Raw genomic sequence first — 21,363 nt, forward strand, 5'->3', positions numbered from 1 at the left:
TACAGTATTTCCTAACTCTACTCGGAGCAACAATTACGGGCACGACTCAGTTGTCCTTTGCGATTAAAATATTTCTGACTCAGGTGCTTGTTTCAGGTGTGTGATTTGGACACTACTGCAGTGAAAGAGACCAGCAGGACAGCCAGGCAACTGGTATTGTTTAAAAGTAAATCAATATAGAAGCCTCCATATCCCTCTCACATCAGGTTCCCTTTAAAACAAAACCTGAAGCGGGGAAATTCACATCAATTTAGATACATACCTACATAGTGGAAAGACTCTGGATATCAAAGAGCCTTCCTGGCGTTGTTTAGTACCATTCTATCTAACCTGAAGTGAGTTTACTCATCTCACCTTCAGTTTAAACGGCTTCACCTTCACTTTAAAGGACTCCTGAGGACGGTTTCACACTGCGAATTGGCGGCACCACCAAAAACAGGCCGACAGACAAACAGGAAGTGACGCTTGTGCTCACTTCCTGTTTAGAAAACACAAAAGTGCACAGAAGAGGATTGTAAAAATACGCTTCCCGCATGTGCGCCTCCCCGCCACCACCATTTTTCAAAATCCCTGCAACGCCATAGACTTACATGACTTCCGGTCCGCCGCTTGAGCCGCACGGTATCGTAGGTATGCATTTTGCGTATGGGGACTTCCAGCGCAGCATATCGCACAGCAGGCAATGTGATTTGACCCATAGATTTACATTCCCCTGTGGTAGGAATGCGGTAAAATGCAGCACTGCCCCAGTGTAAAAGGGCCCTAAAGTTAGAGGATGACATTGATTTCCTTTAAAACAATAACAATAGTGTCTGAATCACACACCTGAAACATGCACATGGCTAATCTGGTCAGACTAGAGTCAGAGCATCTGATCTGCATGCTTTTTCAGGGTCTATGGCTAAAATGATTAGACATAGAGGCTCAGCAGGACAGCCAGGCAATGTGCATTGTTTAAAAGGAAATAAAAATGTCAGCCTCCATATCTCACTTCAGGTGTCCTTTAAAGAGAACCCGAGGTGGGTTCTTAGAATCCTATTAGCACACAGAGGCTTGGTCTGCATATAATGCCCAGCCTCTGTTGCTATTTTGTCTGCCCCAGTCTCCCCCCTGTGCTCTGCTTGCCCCCTAAACTAAACTGCTGTGCTAGAGACACACAGCAGGCTGTTTACATGTGCAGTGTCACTCTCGCCGCTCCCTCGCCTCCTGTATTGCGCCGCTCCTCACCAATCAGCGGGGAGGGAAGGGACGCGGGCGGGGAGCGGCATCATAGAGGAGGCGGGGAGCGGCGAGAGTGACACTGCACATGTAAACAGCCTGCTGTGTGTCTCTAGCACGGCAGTTTAGTTTAGGGGGCAAGCAGAGCACAGGGGGGGAGACAGTATAGCAACAGAGGCTGGGCATTATATGAAGACCAAACCTCTGTGTGCTAATAGGATTCTAAGAACCCACCTCGGGTTCTCTTTAATGATCTGTTTCACAAAATTCAGCCAGGAAGCAGTAAAACTATTTAGTAGCTTATAAGCCAAATATATGGTCACATATTCCGGAGACCGGTAATCAGGGTGACTATAATGTTTTTCTTTTTATTTTCTTCCCTTGATATATCCATAAAACAGAGCAGCTCATATGACATGCCCCCAATACCCTCTCTTCAATGGAGAATCAGGTTGTTGGGAGATAGATATTGAGAAATTAATATTATTGAAGACCTTTTTTATTATTATTATTAAAGACCCTCTATGATAATTAACAAATCAAATTCAGCAAAAAAAAATATCAGCCATTGAGTGATTGGATGGATCTCGCTTGGTGTATTAAGTGAAATGTTTAACAAGAAGCTTAGTGGCTACCACAAACTTCTTGCAGCGCTATGGTCCCAGGCAGGGCGAATTAGTTCATTTCGGCGCGTGGCTCTGAGAGCCGAGCGCCGAAGCTGGGCGCCGTCATAGCAGCAATACTATGATGGCGGCTGCCAGACCCCGAATTACATCTCCCTCCGAGTTGCGACAACTCGGAGGGGGAATAGTATTTAACGCTGTCTGTGAGTTTAGCAGCAGTAGGGAGAGCTGTCATTCAGCTCTCCCTGCGCCGAACTGAGTGGCGCTGAAAAAATATGTACTCCAGGCAGGGATGGTCAATGAAATGTAAATAGTTCTGATTTAATGCAGGGTTATGCAGATTTTTAAAGTGGCATAGAAATCTGAATGCAAATCTATGCAGATTGAAAACTGAGCAATCCAATGCTGCCAAGTTGGAATTGGATTGGTCCATTTTCAAGCTGCAGAAATTTGTATTCAGGATCTGCATAATCCTGCATCAACTCGGTATTATTTGCATCTCACTGAGCACTCCTAGTTTATGATTCTTGTTTTACCAACAGGTTAATTGGCTTCCTTCCTTACTGGTGATAGACTTTCTTAGGCCTAGTTCACATTATAAATCGCCAGCGCTATCACAAGCGCTGAGCGATTTTGAAAGTGCTTTTCTGAGCGCATTGATCGATTTTTGCTTAGAAAAGCGTTTTCTAAGTGCTTTTTTATAGCGTCAGTCAGGAAGCTAATTCTTTGCCCCGAAAATATAACAGCGCTCGGGAAACCACTTTTCGTAGCGCTTTTTCAAGCGCTTAGCAATTTCCCTATCCTTTCTATTGAATTGCAAATGCTCTGTAAATGGTGCAGGAGCAGCGTTTGCGATTGGATAGAAAGCTCATCGCTCATGTGAGAACACTCACACAAGAGATCATTACACAAGCATTTTTAAAGGACTTACGAGGCCTAAATCTAAAAAAAAAAAGTTAAAAAAGTTAAGTACCTGCATCTCTTTGAAACACACGGAGGACGCCTTCCGCGCCCTCCGAGTCGTTTCGCCAGGTCCCCGCCGCTCAATAGCCCCCCCCGGCCGGTCACGAGGCTGTCCTGCCTCTGCCAATATGGCCGCCGGAGTGCGGCTGCGCAGCTCTAGGGCCAACCCCCCGATCCACGCTACAGTAGCGTGGATTGGGGGGGTTGGCGTTAGAGCTGCGCAGCCGCACTAGCGGCTGTGCGGACTGCGCAGCCGCGGCCAGCTCCGGCGGCCATATTGGCAGAGGCAGGACAGCCCGACCCAGTCATGACCAGGGGGGGGGCTATTGAGCGGCGGGGACCTGGCGGAACGACTCAGAGGGCGCGGAAGGCGTCCTCCGTGTGTTTGAAAGAGATGCAGGTACTTAACTTTATTAACTTTTTTTTTTTTAGATTTAGGCCTCGTAAGTCCTTTAAGGTGATTTTTAAAATCGCTAGCACTTAAATGTGAACAAGCCCTCAGGGATGTTAAATCATGGACCTTATAGGAAAATTAGATTGTGGGCTCCTTTGAGGGACTAGAGACTGGAATTATGCAGTGTGTTATGCAGATCACTGCAGAAAAATGCCTGTGCTATGTAAATGCATAATAGTAATAACATTACTGTATGTTATTTGTAGAGATATCTCCCTATATTTACATCTTTCTTTTATCTCCACCAATGTGACTTCTCTCCACTTGTGCTGGACTCCCCTAACACAGCAGAAATCACTGCTACACGGTATGGAATGTTCTGGGATGAAACTCCATATGGTTCTTTTCCGTTAGCCGGGCGCATCCTGTAGGTGGCGACAAATCTCCACCAGAGTTGCATCTTTCCCTACTATCCATGGCGGCCTGGAGGGGGAATAGTAATTAGCGCCACCTGCCGGATGCGCCCGGCTAACGGATAAGTACCCTCCATATTGACTGAAGAAAACAAATATTCAATAAGAGATTATGTATTTAGCTTACCCACCTGGTTGTTTTTAAAGTTCACTGATTTACTAGAAATGTGATGTGAAAAAAAAGAAAATAATATTTCTACTGGTTTTCATCTTTACTGTATTGATTTCTGGGTTAACGATCCGCGGCCGGGAGCGCGCGTGCCCACGCGCGATCGGCCGAGGGAGCACACATGGCCTCCTGGACGTAGCTACTACGTCCGGGAGCTGAAAGTGATTAAAGGACATCTGTAACGAGAGCTGCCATATTTATTTCCTTTTAAGCAATACCAGTCGCCTGGCTATCTTGCAGATCCTCTGCCTCTAATACTTTTAGTCATAGACCCTAAACAAGCATGCAGCAGATCAGGTGTTTCTGACATTATTGTCAGATCTGAGAAGATTAGCTGCATGCTTGTTGCTGGTGTTATTCAGACACTACTGCAGCCAAATAGACTGCCAGGCAACTGGTATTATTTAAGGGCTAGTTCACAGTGCTCAGTTGCGTTGCAGAATAATTCTGGATGTCAACTCACTGCCCTTACAATTCTATGGGGCTGTTCACAGTTATAACTGATCGCGTTATTCTAACTTCCTTCATTCAGGCTTTGTATTTAATCCATTGCATTGTACACTCATTATAATGTTTGCATTATGCGACTGACCACTGTGAAGCTAGGATCAAAGGAAATAAATATGGCAGCCTCCATATTCTTCTCACTTCAGTTGTACTTTAAGGCTAGTTACATAACGTGCCCCTAACGCAACGTCTGGTGCTCTCTGATGTGGACGTCAGAGTGAGCCGCGTTGTGCAGCTCACTCTGGCGTTCGTGATGCCTACTCTTGGACGCATGCGGCATCACGTGGTCCCGCCCGGTCAATCGCCGCACAGAGCGGCCGCTCCAGGAAGTAAACACTGCACGTCACTGAGTGCAGTGAATATTAATTAGCCATGTGCCTGCCTGCTCTCCGCTCCTCCCCAACAATACTGAGCATGTGCAAGCAGTCTAACGCGGCTCTGCTGCTTAGAAAGTACTGCATGCAGTATGTTGTCTTATGGCGCAGCGTTACTAAGTAACGCAACGTGGGCACTGTGAACTGCCCATTAATTTTTCATTGCTGTGCGGTGGGGTGCGTTACAGGCTGCTCTAACGGGCGCCTGTAACGTCCCACTGTAAAACCAGCCTAAAAGAAAAAAAAAGGACTTCCCACAATCCCAAAACTTCCCACAGTCCCCCTGGCACAGCACAGTTCCTGCAGTTAGACAAAGGCACCCAGAAAAAAAGGGGGAGACATATAGGGACCTATTTAAGATAAAAAAAAAGGGCTTAGATATATTTTGGGGGCACTAACTTTTTTGGCCAATTTATTTATTTTTGGATTTTACAGCCCCCTTTAATGGTATCCCCCACAACACTACTCAAATCCTGGATGGAAAATGATGTGGCCTAACACTGAAAATCTACCATTACACCAACGCAACTTTAGGGCCCATTCACAATAGAATAGCTTTTCTGAGCGTTTTACGATTGATTAGCGGTTTTTAAAATCGCTCCCATTCACTTTTATTAAAATCGTAGTAGAAATCATGTACGCTATTGCGAAATTGCGAAGATTTTTACTGCGAATTAAATGAAAGTGAATGGGAGCGATTTTAAAAAACGCTAATCAATTGCAAAACGCCCAGAAAAGCGCTTCTGGTGTGAATGGGCCCTTAGAACCTTTATACCACTAATACTGCCTACAAGACACAACTGAGGGGATTACTGACTAAATGCAATACCTGCTGTTACATGGCAGACCTGAGTCTGGATAGGAAGATACCACATAATGAGAATAAGGTGACCGTGGCAGAGTATTCTAACCAGAAATATTTGGGAATAAAAGAAGCAAAAACAGGGTTGTTCAGATTCATCAGTTCAGTTGTTTTTTATATGTAAAATGTTTTGATGTTTTTTCATGTCTGTTTTATGTCTGTTTCTCCTTATTAAAATGAGTTCTGAAAATATAATGAAATGGTTGCATTATTTATTCAGTAATTTAGGAAGCGTCACAGAACACCTGTGATGTTGTTATCGCTGTCACCTGCCTGCCCCCCCCTCCTCCCCCCGCGGCATGTGGGACTTGCATCACAGCCACGTGATAAAGAAAAAGTTGCCCATGCCTTTCCATATTCATATATTCATAAGGAAAGCTGCTATCAATTTGATCAGATTGATCGATCGTTCCAGCGAATTCTATCGTAAATGGCTACCCTAACACTAATCTGCCCCACTCCCCATCCCCACTACAATTCTCCGATCAATCATCCGATTTGATCAAAATGTCAATTGGAAACCATCGTTTGGGCCCACTAAAGGAAGAAAAGCTACCCATTTCAATCAGATGGAATTGATTCAAAAAATGGACCAGCTCTTGGAAGTGGAGCATTTGGAGCTCTTGCTTCCTAGAGGACATTGGATGGGTACAAGGCTTTCTTGCCAATCAAGCATTTCCTGTCGATTACTAATATCTTAAGCATAGTAGAGCACTCCTAATTTTAAAGGGCCCCACCCCTGGAAGACTTTAGTGTTTTCCCCCAGTGACTATTGGCTATTAACCACTTGACCACTGAGTGGTTTTACCCCTTGAGCACCAGAGCAATTTTCACCTTTCAGCGCTCCTTCCATTAATTCGTCTATAACTTTATTATTACTTATCACAATGAAATGAACTATATCTTGTTTTTTTCGCCGCCAATTAGGCTTTCTTTAGGTGGGACATTATGCCAAGAATTATTTTATTCTAAATGTGTTTTAATGGGAAAATAGGAAAAAATTTGGGGAAAAAATCATTATTTTTCAGTTTTTGGCCATTACAGTTTTTAAATAATGCATGCTACTGTAATTGAAACCCATGAAATGTATTTGCCCATTTGTCTTGTTATTACACCGTTTAAGTTAAGTCCCTATCACAATGTTTGGCGCCAATATTTTATTTGGAAATAAAGGTGCATTTTTTTCAGTTTTGCGTTCATCCCTAATTACGAGCCCATAGTTTATAAAGTAACAATGTTATACCCTCTTGACATAAATATGTAAAGAGTTCAGTCCCTAAGGTAACTATTTATGTATTTTTTTTATTGTAATTTTTTTTTTTTTATTACAAAAAAAAATTGGAGAGTGTGGGAGGTTATGAGGTAATTTATAATGTGAAACTATGTATATGTATATGAAAAATGCTTTTGGGTATAGTTTTACTATATGGCACAAGATGGCCATAGTAACTTTTTGTGAATGTGTCCTGCAAGTGTAGGAAGTACGCTTGCAGGAAGTTCAGGGAGGCTGGGAAACTTTTTTTTTCACAATGATCGGCTGCTTCTCATAGAAGCAGCCGATCATTGCTGGGGGGCTCAGATCAATGAACGGGAATGGTTATTCCCGTTCATTGATCTCCGGGCGAGCGGGCAGCAACGTGCACAAGCGCACGAGCGAGCGGGAGGTGCGTATATCTCTGTCCCTGGTGGTTAAAGGTTGTGCAAAGGGATGGAGATATATGCACCTGCGGTGGTTAAGAATATAGAAGTTTAAATTAAATATAGTAATTATTTGTCCTTTAAAGTGAAACTGAACCAAGTAAACTTATTTTAAAGGATACCCGAGGTGACATGATGAGATGGACATGGGTATGTACAGTGCCTAGCACACAAATAACTACACTGTGTTTTTTTATTTTCTTTCTCTGCCTGACTCAGACAGGAAGTGACTACAGCGTGACCCTCACTAATAAGAAATTCCAACTATAAAACTGAGAGCAGAAAAGAGATAAAAAGGGTCAATAGTTCAGAGATTTTTATCTCATAGATTTTAGCTCTGGCATACTTCAATGAGTGTGTCATTGAGCAAAAACAATAAAACAGTTAAAACTTAAAAAGTAGATTTAAACATAAAACTGTGGAATATCTTAAAAAGTCATTCTTAGGAGAAGGAAGATAGATACAATAGTTTATTTCATTAGTTTATTTTCGCCTCGGTGTCCTTTAAAATAAACACATGATCTACCTGCAAATAAATTTTACATACTTACCTCACAATCAGTTCATCTCAGAAGTTCATCATTTTCTTCTAACAACGATTCCTTACAGTTCTGACTAGGTCCAGAAGCTGAAAGCCTAAAGGTGCATACACACATGCGACTATAGTCGTTTGAAATGATCGCTCCCCGATCATTTCAAATGACGATCGTTTAAAAAAAACATCCAACGATCATTAACTCAAATGATGGACGAGCTAAATCGTTAACGAAAGATCTGCCTTGGCGGATTTTTTTAAACGACGATCGTTTGCAAAAGTAGTACATTGTTAGAAAACGGTCATTCATACTAGGCTTGACATGCGCATTTCGTAATATCTCCATAGAAGCGTTCATTTTTATGCGCAAGTGCAACAGTTGCTTTTCGTGATGTAACATTTATTCTATGAATGTGTCCTGTGACACGTGTATTTTTGTATGTTTTGTCAACGCTATATTATGTTATTGCTCTGCCTACATACCTACAGTATGAAATCATGTACTGTAATGTAATATACGTAACGTTAGTTTTACAGTGTAACGTACGTTTTTAACCGTTCGTTACATGCGGGCGGAACTTGCTATGATGTCACTTCCAGGAACAGTATGTGACGTTGTTCCAGATCATTCGTTAACAAACGATCAGATCGTTACACACCTTTAAAAGCTAACTTTACTTAGGTCGTTCTTTCGTCAATTAAAATATTGTTTGTCGTTCACAACGAACGATCTTTGTCGTATGTGTGAACGTAACTTTAGGCTACTTTCACAGTAGGACGTTGCGTTTGATGCGACGTTAAAGTCGCACAGCGCGGCCCTAACGCAACGCATATACAGTTTCACAGTTTGACATTAAAGTCGCACGTTAGAAAATGTATTTACTATGGAATGAAAACAGCGCATGCGGAACATTTTAAAAAAGAAAAAAAACATTACTGAGCATGTGCAACACAAGTAACGCAGCAGATTCATTGCTAATTGCACAGCATGCAGCACTTTCTAATAACGCTACATGTTACACACTAACGCAACGTGTGCACTGTGAATGTCGCACAGACTATGCATTGCTGTGCGTTACTCTGTGTTATAATATTTTATAACGTGCGACTTTTAACGTCTTTTTAACGACTTTTAACGTCGCACTGTGAAAGAGGCCTGAGGGCCCTTTTTTACTATGTCAGTTGCTGTCAGTTATAACAGAGATGACTAATGATGTGCAATATAATGTCCATGTTTCCCTATGGCTCAAGCAATATTACTGGTTTACGGAAGCGACCCGGAAGCCAGCTCTGTTTTTGAGCAAGTTATTGTAGCGCTATTTGCAGAAAGAGCTGTGTCGCTGCTTTCTGATGATCATCGTCAGCAGCAACGGCTCTTTGTTAACCCAGACCCTTCTCTCCTTTATACACAGTATAAGCTGCTGCTCCACCCTCACTTCCTTGAGCCCAATGCCATCGTCCCCACGAGTTCCGGCTGCTCCATGAGTGCAGCCAAAGGTCCAGCTGCTCTGATGCAACTCCTTTAAAGGAATACTATCGATTCACATATTTTTTTCAATTGACACAGGAATTGTTTGGGAAGTGCTGCTAAGTACTGGTGTATACATTTTAGTAGCAACTTCTTTATTTACTGTTATGAAAATACATTCAAACTTTACTGACGCCAAAACTGACTGACTGAGCCATGAGGAGAGGGGAAATTCCCCTCACACTTGATCAGTTAACTCTATGTGTAGCTCTGTGTGTGACAGAGAAGAGAGCTCCCAACAGCTGCAGCTCCTGTGTCCTGTGTTTCTGACTGACCTGTCTGAAGAGGGCAGAGGAAATGTAACCAATTGTCACAGCTTTTTCATACTGTTTTTGCTTTCAGAGTTTGATATGTTTGATATTTGCTTTCTGTAGTCTGATATGCAACTCTGGCTGTGCATTGAAGCAGACACCCCTTCTGCAATTGATTTGTCCCAATATAGCTAAATACTACCCTCAATAAATTACAGCTTTTGCCTCTGATATTTAACATGAAAAGTAGGAAAATGTTTACACAGCTACACATTATTTGCACACTGTCATTTTAGAACACTTGGGTATCGATAGTGACACGCACGCACGCACGCACGCACGCGCGCGCGCGCACACACACACACACACACACACACACACACACACACACACACACACACACACACACACACACACACACACACACACACACACTAGCAACTGCTATGGAGCCCTCAAGCAGAGGGGGCCCAGACAGAGCCGGATTAAGGCTAAATGGGGCCCTAAGCAAAGTAAGTGATTTGGGCCCCCCCATCATGTCGTAATAGAAGCAGAAGATGCAGCTGCACAGCAACATGCTGCACACACCGGGGCAGCCGATCTACTGGTTACTATGGGCAACAGCCCGCTTTCCTCTGTGGGTGCACATTGCAGGGAATAGAGGCGGCAAAATGCAGAGTGAGAGATCAATGGCTGGGACATTGGCACTCAGGGACTGGGGCACACCTGTGAAGAGGGTGCCAGATATCACAGCAGCAGCACTTTCCCCCTGCATCTCCAGAAAGCTCTGGACACTGCCAAACCGGAAGCCGTTCCCCAGACAGAATTACATAACCACCACCACCCCCCCCCCCACCACCACCATCGAACAACCGATTTCCTCCCAAACTAGACAGCCACCATGCAGCCTCCATCCCAGTGAATACGATAGTCCAGCAGAGAAGGCAGCCGCAGCGGGGGAGAATGACAGCACCAGATGACTCGCATTCACCTATTGCGATCCAAGCAATAGAGGGCCCATCAGACTCCTATAGAGTGCCACTGCTCTGTTACTACTACTATTACTACTTCCTGTCTGATCTGAGAATCAGAAAGTTCAGAGCGAGCGGCTGCACTGTAGAAGAGACAGATGGGTTTCAGATGATGGGATCTCTATCGCTTGGATCATGGATAGGTGAGTGAGCGTTTGCCATCTGCTGCTATCATTCTTGCTGCAGCTGTGGTTCTCTGTGGGGAGGGAGGAGTGGGCAGTGGCAGAGTGCACAGTAGCAGGAGGGGGACCTAGGAGGAGAGCCTGGCTCTGAAGACAATCAGCAGCGCACAGCATCATTTGACAAGACAAGACAAATAACATTTATATCGCGCTTTTCTCCTGGCGGGCTCAAAGTGCCAGAGCTGCAGCCACTAGGACGCGCCCTATAGGCAGTAGCAGTGTTAGAGAGACTTGCCTAAGGTGTCCTACTGAATAGGTGCTGGCTTACTGAACAAGCAGAGCCGAGATTCGAACCCTGGTCTCCTGTGTCAGAGGCAGAGCTCTTAAAGGGACTCCGAGCAGTGCCTGTGGGTATGCCTTTAAGCATACCCACAACTAATTAATTACATCCTCACACCTACCAGCATGATGTTTGTAATTATATCCCCCTGGGTTCCTTATATTTCATTGCATTGTGCTGAATCCAGCTGCCAACTTTGGAGAAAAGTCGTCCTGTATAATACAATGTAACTATGGAAAGATGCATATCATTTTGAAGCTTTCTTTCTCCTCTTTCCAATGATAGATAAACTGCCACCCTACGCCTTTTAGTTATCACTATTTTTGTGATTGAAATTGCAGTGGCCGCGATTTTTATTGAAAATAGCGAAAACTAAAAGGCATAGGGTGGCGGTTTATATATCATTGGAAAGAGGAGAAAGAGAGCTTTAAAATGATATGCACCTTTCCATAGTTACTGCACTGCTCAGAGTCCCTTTAACCTGCTAGGCGGTCTGGACGAGCTCAGCTCGTCCAGTACCGCCGGAGCCTGCCGCTCAGGCCCTGCTGTGCCGATTTGGCTCAAATAAAAAGCAGCACACGCACCAGGCACTTTGCCAGCCGCGTGTGCTGCCTGATCGCCGCCGCTCTGCGGCGATTCGCCGCGAGCAGCGGCGAAAGAGGGTCCCCCCAGCCGCCTGAGCCCAGCGTAGCCGGAACAAAAAGTTCCGGCCAGCGATAAGGGCTGGATCGGAGGCGGCTGACGTCAGGACGTCGGCTGACGTCACTCCGCTCGTCGCTATGGCGACGATGTAAGCAAAACAAGGAAGGCTGCTCATTGCGGCCTTCCTTGTTTATTCTGGGCGCCGGAGCCGGAGGCGATCGAAAGAACACCTCCGGAGCGCCCTCTAGTGGGCTTTCATGCAGCCAACTTTCAGTTGGCTGCATGAAATAGTTTTTTTTTTATTAAAAAAAAACCCTCCCGCAGCCTGCCTGGCGATCTTAATAGAACGCCAGGCAGGTTAACCATTATACCATTCAGCCACCACTGACAAGATGGAGAGGACTGGTTTATGTTCTGATGAGGCCCCTTTGACTCTGAATGGGGGCCCCAAGCGACTGCTTTTGTTGCCTGGTCGGTAATCCGGCCCTGGGCCCAGATGGAACTTGATGTGTTCACTATTTACTTTGCTTTTCTGCTTCACCCTCTGAGGGCTGGTGCACACCAAGTGACTGTTGTTGCATTTTTACAGCCGCTTGCGGCTGTGGATACACTAGGGTAATGTATTTCAATGGGGTGGTTCACACCAGAGCGGGAGGCGTTTTGCAGAAACGCATACTCCTGGGCTGAGGCATTTTTTGGATAGCGGAGGTGTTTCTGCCTCAATGTAAAGTATAGGAAAAACGCAAACCGCTCTGAAAAATGCTACATCAGAGCGGTTTTGCAGGCGTTTTTGTTACAGAAGCTTTACTGTAACAATATATGAAATCTGCTACACAAAAAACGCTACCTAAAAACGCAAAACGCTAGGTGAAACGCTTCATAAAAATAAAAAAAAGCTTTTCAAATACCACTAGCGTTTTGTGTATCTGCTAGCGGTTTTTGGTGTGCACCAGGCCTAACTTTGTCTCAGTGCTCATAGACTATACACAGTGCACATTGCATGAGAATGTATGTTGCCCAGTCAACTCATATTCATACGGTAGGGGCAGGTAGCATTACTCAGATATGATGGCCTGGCCCCATGAAAATTTTGCTATGAGGCCCCATGTTTAGCTACGCCACCGGTGAGTGCCCTGGCTACATGTGTGCAGACACAACGTTCCATGACTGCAACAAAAGTTCCAGCTGCTCTGGCGCCCACCTCCCCCTGCAAGTGTGGGTCACTTTTGTGAGTGCCTGGCCCCTGTCTATGGCTGCATGTGTGCAGTGAAGTGGAGTACATCAGAAGACAGAGGGATGTGTCTTGCAGCACACCATGGCACTGTTGGGACAGCACAGATACGCGAGTCGCTCACTGCACAGTCAGTCTGTCCAGCTGCAGCAACACTTTTCATTTTGTACTGTGGTATATCAGTGGTGAGGTGGGTTTTGTTAACAAAAGTGCCCACACTATCCTATTTCCCCCAGCAGATTCAATCATTGTGATAGTGGTCCATCTGGACCCCTGCAGGGTACTCGCAGTAGCGGAGAGAAGTCTCCTGACCGACCGGCATGTGTGTGGCAAGAATAGATATCTCGCTGATTCTGATCTGAGAGAAGTCTATTGTTTTGGGCCAAATTGGGTGTCCATCTATAACAGTGGTCCTCAAACTAAGGCCCGCGGTACCTCACACACACAAAATGTATTACTTATAGATGCGGTCAGCTACATCTTTAAATATTAGTGGTGCACATATGAAATAGCAGTGCTGGCACCACCCATCCACATGGAAAGCAGAAGCAGTAATTTTGCTGGTTTCCAATCAAATTCCACATCAGGTGACACTGCTGTCCAATTGGACTGCAGGTTGTCACCTGGGTATGCTTCATTGTCTGGCCCACAAAAACTTCTACATCATTTTATGTATACTCCAGCCCCCCAGCAGTTTGAAGTATGTTGACCCGGCCTTTCGACCCAAAATGTTTGGGGACCCCTGATCTATAAAGTTGACCATCTCGATGTGCCACCAGATCGACCATTAGATAGATGCCTCTCTGATCAAAGAGGGATATATTTCCTGCCCATACACTACACACTGATTCCCAATAGAGTTCAGCATGAAATTCATTTAAAATTGTTCCAAGTGTATATTTCTCCTCATGTGCCCTTGTGCAGTATTGAAGACTCACCTGTCACCTGCAGACACAAATCCTGGCCTTTTTATTGATGAGTGGGAAGGAGACATAGGTTATTCTGGCCTGGTGTGACAAATAGGCCAGAAACGGCTTTGCCGGAAGCTGTTATGGGGTCGGAGGATGGAGAATTCAGGAAGCAGGAAAATGAGAATAAGGTTGATGAGCAGACTATGTAGGAGGTAAGTATGTTTATTTTGACGATTTTTCAGTTCAGGTTTGCTTTCAGCACCTTTCACTGTTATCAGTTGGTAATATGTTTATTTGGTTATTCCTTTCGACATTAATTCATTGCTTTTATCCCCATTTCCGAGTCATTCTCCCGATCACGCTTTATTAATAGTCACATGACATTTTATGGTGGATGAAGATCTGTTAGTTGATTATACTATTTGTGTCTCCAGTACAGGGCTTCGGGCGCTATCTTCCCGTAGCCCTGCTCTCTGCCTGTCAGTGCGGGACTTTCGGCTGGCTCCAGGAAGCTGCTGGGAGCTGCGCACCGCCGGGAGTGGAGACTTCTGCCAGGTGAGTAAATGCTTTTTTTTTACAGGTTACATTACTTTCTATTGAAATGCTGCCCACATTATGATAATTTTCTAGTGAAACATTGCTGCGGTACGATTATTTCATGGTGAAACGCTGGCTACATTATGATTATTTTATGGTGAAACGCTGGCCACATTACGATTATTTTATGGTGACACGCTGTCCATATTACGATTATTTTATGGTGAAACGCTGGCCACATTATGATTATTTTATGGTGAAACGCTGACCACATTATGATTATTTTATGGTGAAATGCTGGCCACATTACGATAATTTTATGGTGAAACGCTGGCCACATTATGATTATTTTATGGTGAAGCGCTGGTCATATTACGATTATTTTATGGTGAATCATTGCCGCATTAAAATTATTTTATGGTGAAACGCTGCCCAAATTATGATTATTTTCTAGTGAAATATTGCCGCATTATGATTATTTTCTGGTGAAACGATGCTGCATTGCGATTATTTTCTGGTGCAAGATTACCGCATTACGATTATTTTATGGTGAATCATTGGTGCGTTACGATTATTTTCTTGTGTAAGATTGCCACATTACGATTATTTTATGGTGAATCATTGCTGCGTTACGATTATTTTATGGTTAAACACTGCTGCACTGCTTGCATTTCACGTGTCGGAGGTAATCATTCTTGCATTTCATGTGTCAGAGATAACAGTTGTTGCATTTTATTTGTTGGAGATAATGGTTCTTGCATTTCATGTGTCGGAAGTAATGGTTCTTACATTTCACGTGTTAGAAGTAATGGTTCTTGCATTGCCGCCTCACTGTTACGCATTACATTACAGTTAGCCCCGCCCACGTGTCATGGCCACACCCATTTTTCGCTGCACCGCATTACTGAGAAATGTGCTTGAACGTGATGCCCCCTTCACATTTCTGACTGCCCCCTCATATGTGCCTTTCTAGAACGGGCCCAAGTATTGCAATGCCTCATGGGACTTGTAGTTCCACCACAGCTGAGTGCCAAGGTTAGCTATTACTGGCCTAGGCTGTGACATATCTGGCAGGGCGGGGCTACATACCAGTATACAGAACTGTTTCTGATGCTGAAACCAGGACAATTACTATAATAGTGAGTTATTATGTATTGTATTCTACTATATGTCACTTCAGTGCCTGTTTAATGCATTACCAGTCCTGTTACATGCCTGAGCAGTTAAGTTCTGGACGATTGTCCCTGTCGCTGACTTCCCAGAACTACAGCAAGCACCGTAATGGCTACTGGAAATGAATCTAAAAATAGCTGCAGTTCATCAGAGAGGAGCATGAAAGACGGGCTGTGCAATGCCAAGATGTGAGAGGGTCTGTAGAATCCAGAGCTGTACGCCAGCAGGAAGTGTGCCCTGCCACACCAACATCAGACACTCCTGAGCAAAGCAAAACACTTTGCAAATGAGCCCTAAAGTTAATTTCCCAACATGGAAAATAACATGGGCAGTAATATGCCAGTCCTGATGGCCCCACCACTTATGCCCCTCTCCCCAATTCTGTCTCTCTCCCCACCTCTTCTGCCACTTTTGCCTCTCTCTCACCACATCTGCCACTTTCCCTACCCCTTCCGCCCCTCTGCCCAAATATGTCTCACTCACCACCTCTTCTGCAACTTTCCCCAGTTCTGCCACTTTCCCCACCACCTCTGTCTCCCCACTTTTTCTGCTTTTTTCCCCACTTCTGTATCTCTTCCCACCTTTTCTGCCCCTCTCCCCACTTGTCTCTCTTCCCACTTTTTCTGCCACTTTCCCCACCACCAGTTCTCTCTCTTACCACCTTTTCTGCCCCTCTCCTCAACACACATCTCACATCTGCCACTTTCCCTACCACTTCTGCCCCTCTCCCCACTTGTCTCTCTTACCAAATTTTCTGCCATGTTCCCCACTACTTCTGCCCCTCTCTCACCTCCTCTGCCACTTTCCCCACTACTTTTGCCCCTCTCTCACCTCTTCTGCCCCTTTCCTGACCTCTTCTGTCTATCCGCCCACCTCTCTGCTCCTTTTCTCCCTCTTACCACTGCTGTATCTCCACCCTTCTATCCCTCTATCACCTCTTCTGCCACAATCTCCACCACATCTACCCTTTCCTGACCTCTTCTGTCTATCTGCCCACCACTCTGCCCCTTTCCTCCCTCTTACCACCGCTGTATCTCTACCCTCCTATCCCTACTTCTGCCTGTCTCCAAACTACATCTGCCTCACTCTCAGCCACCTCTCTCTTCCGCGACCTGTATATCTTTCCCAATCTTGCCCACTACTGTCAGTAATCTTCATAATCATGAATATGTTCTTTTCGTTTTTTACCACACGATTTTGCTAATATTCTTTAGAACAATATCTTTATTTGACAAGATTTCTATGAAACATCGAGACGATAGTTTATTTTTTTATTATAGATATATACATTTTGGATTTACAATAGTCATTATTGGAGTGCAATTTTGTACTTGTATACAATTTCTGGAAGATTCTGCATGCAGTGTGTGCAAGGGTGACCGAGGAGGACAGAGCATGGTAACTAAGGCATCAATGTATGGGCATTATATGATCTATTAGTGGGCTGCCCATATAGGCTGGGAGGACAGAGCATGGTCATTGCAGGAATCAATGTATGGGCACCGTATGATCTATATGCAAGCTGCCCATACAAGATATGATGACAGAGCATGGTCACTGCAGGAATCAATGTATGGGCACATATGATCTGTTGGTGGGCTGCCCATACAGGATATGAGGACAGAGTATGGTCACTGCAGGCATCAATGTATGGTCACATATGATCTATTGGTGGGCTGCCCATACAGGATAGGAGGACAGAGCATGGCCACTGCAGGCATCAATGTATGGGCACATATGATCTATATGTAAGCTGCCCATACAAGATATGAGGACAGAGCATGGTCACTACAGGCATCAATGTATGGGCACATATGATCTATATGTAAGCTGCCCATACAGGATATGAGGACAGAGTATGGTCACTGCAGGCATCAATGTATGGGCACATATGATCTATTGGTGGGCTGCCCATACAGGATATGAGGACAGAGCATGGTCACTGCAGGCATCAATGTATGGGCACATATGATCTATTGGTGGGCTGTCCATACAGGATATGAAAACAGAGCATGGTCACTGCAAGCATCAATGTATGGGCACATATGATCTATTGGTGGGCTGTCCATACAGGATATGAGGACAGAGCATGGTCACTACAGGCATCAATGTATGGGCACATATGATCTATTGGTGGGCTGCCCATACAGGATAGGAGGACAGAGCATGGTCACTGCAGGCATCAATGTATGGGCACATATGATCTATATGTAAGCTGCCCATACAGGATATGAGGACAGAGCATGGTCACTACAGGCATCAATGTATGGGCACATATGATCTATTGGTGGGCTGTCCATACAGGATATGAGGACAGAGCATGGTCACTGCAGGCATCAATGTATGGGCACATATGATCTGTTGGTGGGCCGCCCATACAGGATATGAGGACAGAGTATGGTCACTGCAGGCATCAATGTATGGGCACATATGATCTATTGGTGGGCTGTCCATACAGGATATGAGGACAGAGTATGGTCACTGCAGGCATCAATGTATGGGCACATATGATCCATTGGTGGGCTGCCCATACAGGATATGAGCACAGAGCATGGTCACTGCAAGCATCAATGTATGGGCACATATGATCTATTGGTGGGCTGCCCATACAGATTAGGAGGACAGAGCATGGTCACTACAGGCATCAATATATGGGCACATATGATCTATTGGTGGGCTGCCCGTACAGGATATGAAGACAGAGCATGGTCACTGCAGGCATCAATGTATGGGCACATATGATCTATTGGTGGGCTGCCCATACAGGATATGAGCACAAAGTATGATCACTGCAGGCATCAATGTATGGGCACATATGATCTATTAGTGGGCTTCCCATACAGGATATGAGGACAGAGCATGGTCATTGCAGGCATCAATGTATGGGCACATATGATCCATTGGTGGGCTGCCCATACAGGATATGAGGACAGAGCATGGTCACTGCAGGCATCAATGTATGGGCACATATGATCTATTGGTGGGCTGCCCATACAGGATATGAGGACAGAGCATGGTCATTGCAGGCATCAATGTATGGGCACATATGATCCATTGGTGGGCTGCCCATACAGGATATGAGGGCAGAGCATGGTCACTACAGGCATCAATGTATGGGCACATATGATCCATTGGTGGGCTGCCCATACAGGATATGAGGACAGAGCATGGTCACTGCAGGCATCAAGGTATGGGCACCGTATGATCTATATGCAAGCTGCCCATACAGGATATGAGGACAGAGCATGGCCACTGCAGGCATCAATGTATGGGCACATATGATCTATTGGTGGGCTGCCCATACAGGATATGAGGGCAGAGCATGGTCACTGCAGGCATCAATGTATGGGCACATATGATCTATTGGTGGGCTGCCCATACAGGATATGAGGACAGAGCATGGTCACTGCAGGCATCAATGTATGGGCACATATGATCTATTGGTGGGCTGTCCATACAGGATATGAGGACAGAGTATGGTCACTGCAGGCATCAATGTATGGGCACATATGATCTATTGGTGGGCTGCCCATACAGGATATGAGGACAGAGCATGGTCACTGCAAGCATCAATGTATGGGCACATATGATCTATTGGTGAGCTGTCCATACAGGATATGAGGACAGAGCATGGTCACTGCAGGCATCAATGTATGGGCACATATGATCTATTGGTGGGCCGCCCATACAGGATAAGAGGACAGAGCATGGTCACTGCAGGCATCAATGTATGGGCACATATGATCTATTGGTGGGCTGCCCATACAGGATATGAGGACAGAGCATGGTCACTGCAGGCATCAATGTATGGGCACATATGATCTATTGATGGGCTGTCCATACAGGATATGAGGACAGAGCATGGTCACTGCAAGCATCAATGTATGGGCACATATGATCTATTGATGGGCTGTCCATACAGGATATGAGGACAGAGCATGGTCATTGCAGGCATCAATGTATGGGCACATATGATCCATTGGTGGGCTGCCCATACAGGATATGAGGACAGAGCATGGTCACTGCAGGCATCAATGTATGGGCACATATGATCTATTGGTGGGCTGCCCATACAGGATATGAGGACAGAGCATGGTCACTGCAGGCATCAATGTATGGGCACATATGATCTATTGGTGGGCTGCCCATACAGGATATGAGGACAGAGCATGGTCACTGCAGGCATCAATGTATGGGCACATATGATCTATTGGTGGGCTGCCCATACAGGATAGGAGGACAGAGCATGGTCACTGCAGGCATCAATGTATGGGCACATATGATCTATATGTAAGCTGCCCATACAAGATATGAGGACAGAACATGGTCACTACAGGAATCAATGTATGGGCACCATATGATCTGTTGGTGGGCTGCCCATACAGGATATGAGGACAGAGTATGGTCACTGCAGGCATCCATGTATGGGCACATATGATCCATTGGTGGGCTGCCCATACAGGATATGAGGACAGAGCATGGTCACTGCAAGCATCAATGTATGGGCACATATGATCTATTGGTGGGCCGCCCATACAGGATATGAGGACAGAGCATGGTCACTACAGGCATCAATGTATGGGCACATATGATCCATTGGTGGGCTGCCCATACAGGATATGAGGACAGAGCATGGTCACTGCAGGCATCAAGGTATGGGCACCGTATGATCTATATGTAAGCTGCCCATACAGGATATGAGGACAGAGCATGGCCACTGCAGGCATCAATGTATGGGCACATATGATCTATTGGTGGGCTGCCCATACAGGATATGAGGGCAGAGCATGGTCACTGCAGGCATCAATGTATGGGCACATATGATCTATTGGTGGGCTGCCCATACAGGATATGAGGACAGAGCATGGTCACTGCAGGCATCAATGTATGGGCACATATGATCTATTGGTGGGCCGCCCATACAGGATATGAGGACAGAGTATGGTCACTGCAGGCATCAATGTATGGGCACATATGATCTATTGGTGGGCTGCCCATACAGGATATGAGGACAGAGCATGGTCACTGCAAGCATCAATGTATGGGCACATATGATCTATTGGTGAGCTGTCCATACAGGATATGAGGACAGAGCATGGTCACTGCAGGCATCAATGTATGGGCACATATGATCTATTGGTGGGCCGCCCATACAGGATAAGAGGACAGAGCATGGTCACTGCAGGCATCAATGTATGGGCACATATGATCTATTGGTGGGCTGCCCATACAGGATATGAGGACAGAGCATGGTCACTGCAGGCATCAATGTATGGGCACATATGATCTATTGATGGGCTGTCCATACAGGATATGAGGACAGAGCATGGTCACTGCAAGCATCAATGTATGGGCACATATGATCTATTGATGGGCTGTCCATACAGGATATGAGGACAGAGCATGGTCATTGCAGGCATCAATGTATGGGCACATATGATCCATTGGTGGGCTGCCCATACAGGATATGAGGACAGAGCATGGTCACTGCAGGCATCAATGTATGGGCACATATGATCTATTGGTGGGCTGCCCATACAGGATATGAGGACAGAGCATGGTCACTGCAGGCATCAATGTATGGGCACATATGATCTATTGGTGGGCTGCCCATACAGGATATGAGGACAGAGCATGGTCACTGCAGGCATCAATGTATGGGCACATATGATCTATTGGTGGGCTGCCCATACAGGATAGGAGGACAGAGCATGGTCACTGCAGGCATCAATGTATGGGCACATATGATCTATATGTAAGCTGCCCATACAAGATATGAGG

The sequence above is a fragment of the Hyperolius riggenbachi genome, chromosome 10 (assembly GCF_040937935.1).
Source record: "Hyperolius riggenbachi isolate aHypRig1 chromosome 10, aHypRig1.pri, whole genome shotgun sequence".
Taxonomy (NCBI): Eukaryota; Metazoa; Chordata; class Amphibia; order Anura; family Hyperoliidae; genus Hyperolius; species Hyperolius riggenbachi.